The sequence below is a fragment of the Gossypium hirsutum genome, chromosome D02 (genome assembly GCF_007990345.1).
Source record: "Gossypium hirsutum isolate 1008001.06 chromosome D02, Gossypium_hirsutum_v2.1, whole genome shotgun sequence".
Classification (NCBI taxonomy): Eukaryota; Viridiplantae; Streptophyta; class Magnoliopsida; order Malvales; family Malvaceae; genus Gossypium; species Gossypium hirsutum.
In genome coordinates, this window is record NC_053438.1 from 11,551,908 (window position 1) to 11,561,666 (window position 9,759).

Below are 9,759 nucleotides of genomic sequence, written 5' to 3' on the forward strand. Positions count from 1 at the left end.
AAGTACCAAAAAAAAATGTAATCAATTCAATACTATTCATCTAGTATAATTTTAAACCAAACTAACATGCTTCGATACTATAATTCATACTCTACCCAAATTAATATTCAAACATTATAACCAGTGAATCATAGCAATCGAATACTTAACTTATAACCAAGTATAATTCATTTCATATACAAATCATATATTAAGACATCTATTCATATAAATCTATTTCATTAAATATTTTCCAAAAGCACTTATAAATATGCACTTTTTCACATTTTACTAAGTCAAGCCAAACCACATGATTTATTAAACATTAATATTTATATATACGACATTAACAACTTCACATAATGGTCAAGTATAAAATTTGGTTTTACCAAATTATGGACATTTTACCAAAATAATAACTACCAATTTCACAATTCGAATCAAAGCTAATTGCACCATTTATAACCGTACCTAAATGATCATCAAATAAATTATAATATATGTTCATATTTTTACTATCACAAACTGTACTTTAACAATCAATATGCAAGCTATCACACATACATAACTTATGTGAGCATATGCATTATGTCAAAAACACATTATTTACCACTTTCAAACCTTTACACAAGACAAATTATACATCCAAAATGAGCTACTTTCATGGCCGATTATACATCATCTTTAACATTTCTCATTGCCGAATCATATAACCAACATCACAAATATATTTAACATGAAACATACATCCAAATTAAGCTTCTAACATGACCGAATATGTATACCAACATTAGTATCATGATCAAGCCATTTTCGCATGGCTATATACATATATACATATATACAAATTTCAAAATCAAACATCTCAAAACTAGCCTATACATGCCACATAACCAAAAACTCAAAGCTTATATTTACCGAAGCGATAACCGGATAGTGTGATGAGATCTCCTATGACTTCCAACCTGAGCAAGTCTCTGAAACTCTATAAACATAAGAAAAATAAACAGAGTAAGCTTTGAAAGCTTAGTAAGCCATAAGCAAATAAATCATCTCAATGATATTATAATTCAATTTGACTAGGCCGAATTTAGCAAATCTCAACCACACATACATTTATCATACTCGTAAATTCTCATGACCACATTAAGTAACTTCACTTATCTTATTTATCAATGAACATATAAACCATGCTTTCAAATTCAACCATTTCAATCTCATTTATCAATTCAAAATTCAAATTAACTACCATACATCAAAGTCATATTACACATGCTTCATAATTCCACTATTCAAACCATATATACTCCTCATTCAAATATATATCACATTCGGTCATACAAAACACATAACCAACAAATCAAAACATGCTTATTTAACTCTTTCACATATACATAACATATTTAATAGTTTAACATTATCAATAACATTTATCTAATCATCTTTCAAACTAAACTAACATACCTCAAACCCTGTTTCATGTTTCATAAATCCCATGTTCGAAACATAGGACCACAATTTCATGGTATTCGAACTCTTGAATATAATTAAGCTTATTTCATTACAATTTCATATAACGAGCATATGTATCACCACGTTCATTTATATACATTTATTTCATTCATTGTCATGTATTTCACATATTGTCGTTTGAAACATACTCACCTTTCATTCTTGAATATCGTATACACTTCGTACGTACCTGAATCGGATATACTTTCACATAGTCATTCATTTCTCAATATTGCCCGTTGAACCGTTAGGAATCAATAATGATACTCGGATAGTTCGGAAGCTCTTACAATGCCAACGTCCTAGACGTGGTCTTACATGTAATCAAATATCAATGCCACTGTCCCAGACAGGGTCTTACAAGAAATCGTATACGATGCCGATGTCCCAAATATGGTCTTACACGTAAATCTCAAATCGATGCCAACGTCCCGGACGTGGTCTTACACAAAATCACATATCGGAATCCTATGTCATGACATATGTATCCTAACTATTCCTATGGTTCGTACGGGACTTTCAAACGTCGTAATTTGATCGATTCAAGCTCGTATTTAATTCTCCGATGCTTATATCAATTCGACATGAATACATATAAACATAGTAATTTAATTCGACATATTTAATACATATACATTTAAATTTAACGACATTTATTCACTTATGAACTTACCTCGTACGGACACGAACTAACCGGACGACTATTCGAAAATTTTTGATTTTTCCCCGATCCAAATTCGATCTCCTCTTTTCTTGACCTAATTCAATTCAAATCTGGCTTGTTTAATAACATATTCATTCAATTTTATCCAAAAATACATAATTTGGGTATTTTGCATTTTAGCCCTTAACATTTTACATTTTTACAATAGTCCCTATTTCAAAATAACACAAATTACTCAAAATTTCCACAAACCCATGCTAGGCCGAATTTACCTTAGGTCCTTAGCAGCCCATTTATTCAATTTATTTCACAATTTGACCCTTCAATTTACAAATTTCACAATTTAATCCTTAATACACCTTTTTATCAAAAATCATTTAATTAAACATATTAATCTATTAACAATTATTTATTTTTCATCATCAAACAACAAAAACATCAAGCTATTATCAATGGCAAATCACAAATTCATCATAAATTCCAAAAATTAGGGCATGGGCTAGCTAGAATACGAAGCAACGATTTTAAAAACATAAAAATCATCAAAAACCGAGCAAAGAACATACCTAAATCAAGATTTAAAGGTGCCGAAATATTTAAGCAACGATGGTTTCTTTTTCCTTCAACTTTCGGCCAAAAAGATAAGAATGCATGGCTATTTTTTTATTTTGTTTATTTAATTAACCATTATTTATTTAATTACCAAAATGTCCATTAATAAAACATAAATAAAACACTTAATGGTGGTCCATCTTTGTCCACTCAATTATTCAATGGTCAAATCACAACATAAGGACCTCACTTTTAATTAACTAAAGCAAATAAGCACTTTAACTTATAGCATGCTACTTTTCAATTTTACGCGATTAAGTCCTTTTATCAAATTGAGCACACAAACGATAAAATTTTCACACGGAATTTTTACACATATTAATTCACATATTGTAAACACCAAAAGTAATTTTAAAATATTTTTTGACTCGAATTCGTGGTCCCGAAACCACTTTCTGACTAGGGTCTAAATCAGGCTGTTACAGTAAGTTTGCCTATATGACGATACGAACTTGCATTGTGCGGTCTCATAGAAGAGTAATCGAATTCAAAGTGCGAACTATGTAGAATATGGGTTAGGACCCAGTCGGGTAATGGGTCGGTAATAGTAACTATCATAACACCTATAATATTATTTAATTAATTAATTCAAATAAATTTAATTATTTCTCTCAATTAAGTATGAACTAATTAATTGTATATATAACCTAAAATGAAAAACAAACAATTAGCAGTAGTATGATCATCTCATACCTTATTGAGTTTTTGTTTTTTCTCTATATATTTTTATTGATACAAGGTTAGGGAGTTGGTTGTTGTGAGCAGTTTACATTGAGTCTATGGTGTTGAGACACACAAAGTGGGAGGTTTCTTTCTTTTTAAGAGAAAGTTTATCTCCTTTCTTAAGAAGGAACAATCATTTTACAAGCAAAACGCCTTGAGGGTTCTGTATGTAAGCCCTAGGAAATAGTGGCCCAGTTTTTTAGACCTACAATTAAGGTTAATGGGCCACGTGACTAGACAAGAATGGTTGTTCAATTGGTGGTTGATAGCAGGAGGCCATTGCTTGGGATGTGATAGATGTGATGAGATAGATCTTTGATATTGGGATTGATAGGGTCGTTCCGTAGGTGGGCGAACCTATGTATTAATGAGTCATTGTGCTGGATGGATGCTCTACGCCAAGCGGGGTTTGGTGAGCATCCCCTTTGCAGGGATGTCACAAAACAATTTTATAACTTATTAATTTTACTACAAGAAATACGATAATTCTCTTTTTATGAAAAGAATGTGATAGTGTTATGATTGAATACATATAGATAAAAAAAATTAAACATTTCAACTAGATGTATCCATGTGCTAGTCGAGCCAGGCCACAAGTCAATTTTAAAAAAAATTCTAAGCTTGAGCCCGAGCCCGACTTAGCCTAACTCATCAAGAAGCTCATGTTATTGTTAAAAAATATTAAAAAATAAAATTTTATATTAATAATTTATGTATCTATACTAGATATAAAGTGGTTGATTGAGTTGATTTCATAAGTCAACTCGATACCAGCTCAGATGTGAAATTATTAGAATACTCTTATATTAAAGTATAATTAATATTATTGTAAGGGTATTTTTATCTTTTCATGTTTTTTTCATAATTTTCAAATAAAACAACTGAAAAACATTATTTGAAAATTGAATACAAGACCAACAAATTCATATAATAAAACCCTTGCCACTCCACTAATCATCATCTATTAATATATTTTTTTAATATGAAATATTTTTGTTTGCCCACATTTTGGGTGTGATAAATTTTAGGCCTCGTTTGATAGACCATTGAAAATAAAAATCATTGAAAATTAATATTTTCAATAATTTAATTTTTTTAGGCATGTTTAATAATCTAAAATAAAATCAATGTGATAGAATTTTTCTAGAAAAAATGTGGAAAATAATTAGAGTTATCAATTGGTTGAGAATATTTTCAATTAATTCAATTTTAATTTATTTATTTTAATATTATATTATCCTATAAAAATTTATATTTAAAATTTGATTTTTGCGTAGAATAAGGTGAAATGTTTAAGAGTTAAAGGATAAAATGTACAATTTATTTATTTTACAATTTATAATTTATATTTATCAAACAATTTAATTATATTTCGTAATTAATTTTAAGTAATACATCAGATAATTTTATAACTTAAATTTAGTACTTAAATTTTTAATATTTAATTTTTAACCTTTATTTTTTTAATTTTATAATTTAATTTAAATTTGATTGATGTCACCCTAACTGAAAATAAAAAATCTTCACCATGACCTATGAATAGGTTTAACGTCAACTAAATCAATGATGCAATTACAAAAAAATTTCGTTATTTATCAAATCTGTAATTGACATTGGTTAATCATTAATTAAATTCTAAATATTATAACTAATCACATAATGCTTCATTTAACATTTAATAAATTATTTTTGATACAAACAAATACCATTTTTGTAAAAATTTTTGACAAATTACAATAACAGGGCAAAGCTCGAACAACAAATGCGGCAAATACGACTCAAACCCATGTCATACTTGGAACAATGAACACCCTTGAAAGAACTTGATAAAAGATTGAAAATATATCTAGCCAAACAGAAGGAAATAGAAAGAACAGAGAATAAACTTCTTTTCTTTGTATTCAAAATTGCTTGCTTATGAAATATCAATGTACAACATTTATAGACTTTGTTGACTAGTCTAAACTGAGCAACAACCTTACCAGACTCACAACTAACTAACAACTCCTATACTCTAATATTCATCTATCTTCTCCACAGGCAACACCCGTAGAAAACTCCTAAAATGAGTAAAACTCGATAGCGAAGGCGGCTTAGTAAGAACATCAGCGACTTGATCACACGCTGGAACTTCACCAACGGCAACAGTACCATCAGCAACCTTCTCACGAACAAAAAATAAATCTAACTCAACATGCTTAAATTTTGAATGGAGAACAAGATTGGCAGCAACCGCAACTGCCCCAGAACTGTCACACCAAATATTAGGAATACTATTAGACTGAACATGTAATTCTTGAAGTAACGATAAAAGCCACGCAACCTCACTAGTAACTGCGGCAAGACTTCGGTATTCTGCCTCAGCAATAGACCGAGCAACAACCTGTTGTTTCTTCGTACACCACGACACAAGTGTATGTCCGAAATAGACACAGTATCCAATAGTGGATCTCCGGTCATCAAAATCTAATCCCCAGTTTGCATCAGCATATCCAACTAAGGACAAACCTGTGGATGGACGAAACACAATCCCAAAATCAATCGTTCCACCTAGATATCTCAAAATGCGCTTTAGAGCGGTCATATGAATGGAGGTGGGACAATGCATAAACTGACATATTCGATTTATAGCATATGCAACATCAGGCCGCGTAAGAGTGACATACTATAAAGCTCCTGCAAGACTCCTATATTCAGTCAGATCATCTAACCGCTCACCATCATCTCTAGTCATAATAGAGGAACTAATCATCGGTGTATGAACACTCTTCGCATTTTCCATCGAACAACGTATAAGAATATCACGTATATACTTCTTTTGACAAAGAAAAAGATAGCCTGTCGAAGAACGAATAACCTCTATCCCAAGAAAGTAATGGAGATCACCCATGTCCTTAAGCGAGAACTCACTATTTAGCAATCTAACAAACCACTCTATAACAGAAGGCACATCACCAATAATAATGATATCATCAACGTACACAAGAACATACAATGTTGAAGCTGGTACCACTCGAACAAATAAGGAAGCATCAGACTTTGATACCACAAACCCCACAGAAACTAGAAATCCTTTTAACTTCTCAAACCAGGCACGAGGAGCCTGACGAAGACCATACAACGCTTTCTTCAGACGACACACCAAAGGTCTGCCATCTGAGCCATATTGAACATAACCGGGAGGTTGATGCATAAAGACTTCAGTGTTAAGATCGCCATTTAGAAACGCATTATTCACATCCACTTGCCGAAGCGACCACCCCCTAGACACAATAATAGAAAAAATAACTCTGATAGTAGCCGGTTTGACCACTGGACTAAACGTTTCCTTAAAATCACAACCTGAAACTTGAGAGCATCCTTTTGCGACTAAGCGAGCCTTATGTCAAGCAATAGTACCATCAAAATTCTTCTTGATTCTGAACAACCATTTGCACCCAATGATCTTACGATTAGACGGAGTAGGAACTAGCTCCCATTTGGAATTACGCATAAGAGCATCATACTCAGCTTGCGCAGCATCGCGCCACTCAACAGTAGCCAGAGCTTCTTAAATCGTAGTCGGTTCAACAGCTTCAACATTTAAAACCTTAGGCTTGTAAACCCCCGCTTTAGCTCGAGTGACCATTGGGTGAGTATTACCCGTAGGTGGCCTACTAATCTAACTATCAGATGCAGATGAAACACTTGCAGACATTCTCATAGTAGAATGAGAGTGAGCATTGTTATCACTTGATGATCCCGAGCCATGCACTGCTGGAAGATCACTCAACTCAATCCCATCATTAGCTGACGAACCATGAGCTCGAAGATTACCCGACCCAGTCCCAACATCAGCTAAAAAATAATGAGACTGAGACTGCTCCAAATCAACATCTAATACAGGATCAGTAGACTGAGATTGCAACCCTTGTAAAGATGGTGTCATCATACAAGGCTCAAGAGTTGAGGAATAAGATGGCCACATGAGAGGAACAACAGTCGAACTAGCCTGACTGGTCATCGACACAAACTTGTCTGGACTAGTCTCAGCAAACAGAAATCTCTGCTCATCAAATACCACATGCCTTGAAATTATAACTTTACCATCTGGTAAAAGACATTGATACCCCTTGTGACGAGGACTGTAGCCCAAAAATGTAGACGGCTAAGATCGAAATTCCAACTTATGACCTACAAACGGACATAAGTAAGAATAACAACAGCAGCCAAACACTCGAAGATGATCATAGGTCGGATCATGTCCATATAGTGCCTTAAACAGAGAACTGTTCTGAAGGACAATAGTAGGAAGTCGATTTATAAGATGAACCGCACAGCAAAACGCATACCCCTAGTATTCCATAGGTAAATTTGCGTGAGCCAACAATTTAATACCTACTTCAACAATGTGACGATGTTTACGCTCAGCTACTCCATTTTTTTCTGAAGTATACGAACATGTCAGTCGATGTATGATTCCTTGAGATTCTAAGACAGACGTAAAACCACGGTATTCGCCTCCCCAATCACTCTAGAACTGCTTAATAGACTTGCCAAACTGTGTCTTAATTAACTGTTGAAACTGAGTGAAGCATTCTAGTGCTTGAGCTTTTTGACGTAAAAGATAAACCCAAGTAAACCGAGTACACATATCAATAAACGAAACATAATATCTTTTATCACCATATGCAACAGGTGCAGGACCCCAAAGATCAGACACAACTAACTCAAAAGGACGATAACTAGTAGTCGAAGGTGAGAAAGGCAACTTATGTGACCTACCTTTTTGACATGTAGTACATATACCATCCAAACTATTTTTACTTGAAGTAACATTACATTTATTTAAAACTGTTTTGACCACAGAAGTTGATGGGTGGCCTAAACGATTATGCCATAAAGCAAACACATTATTATTTGAAACTATATGTGGAACTTGCGAATGAGTAACAAGTGGAGCAACCGTAGACGGAGTAGAACTCACTGGTACAGAAAACTGATATAGTCCATCATGAATGCGGCCCATCAGCAATGTCTCTCGATTCACCGTATCCTTAATAACACAATGGTTAGTGTTGACACCATTTTTTGATGAAAAATGAGGTCGACTTGGGTTTTGAAAACGAAAACGAAAATGGGAGTCGCCACCAATTATTTTTTGATAAGGTGTGATCGAATCACCTTGAAAAGTGGTTGTTTTTAATAAATGATTTAATTTTATTAAAACAACAATTTTGGTCCACGAAATTTAGAAAAACGGGTTCGAGAGTCGGTTACGCACGAGGAAGGATTAGCACCCTCGATACGCCCAAAATTGGTACCTAGTTGATTACCTAATGTCTTAGTGTCGAAAAACTGAAAACTTTAAAGAAATTTAAAATACGATCCTTAAAAAAACTCGAATAGCATGGATTGAAATTCAATAGGATATTTGGCAATTTGGTTAAACGAGAAATCAAAACCCAGCACCTTAGGGCACGTTCCTCGAATTTCCCAAACGCAAAACATTGCCTTATTTTGAAATTTTTGAAAGGCTATTTAGCTATTTGGTTGAACGAGAAAAAATCGACACCCAGCACCTTAGGGCATGTTTTCTCGAATTTCCAAACGCAAAACATTGCCTTATTTTAAAATTTTTAAAAGGATATTAAGCCATTTGGTTGAACGAGAGAAATCGACACCCAGCACCTTAAGGCATGTTTTCTCGAAATTCCAAACGCAAAACATTGCCTTATTTTAAAATTTTAAAAGGATATTAAGTCATTTGGTTGAACGAGAAAAAATCGACACCCAGCACCTTAGGGCATGTTTTCTCGAATTTCCAACCGCAAAACATTGCCTTATTTTAAAATTTTAAAAGGATATGAAGCCATTTGGTTGAACGAGAAAAATCGACACCCAGCACCTTAGGGCACGTTTTCTCGAATTTCCAAACGCTAAATATTGCCTCAATTAGAAATATTTTCCCCTTTTTGAAATATGATATTTATATGCATGATGGAATAATAAACATGATTATGTAAATAAAAAAATGAACAAAAACAAATAATAAATCAATCATGCATATACCATAGCAAATAAACAAACAAATCAACTAAAGCATAAAAATGAACATAAAAATAAGTACATAAATGAACATAAAATAAAAATAAGTACATAAATGAACATAAAAATAAAGGAAAACATATGAAAATTATAAAATAAAAAAATATGTATGTACATATGTGTATTTTAAGATTATTAAGTAAAATACATATATATAAGTATGTATACATATATTCATGAGA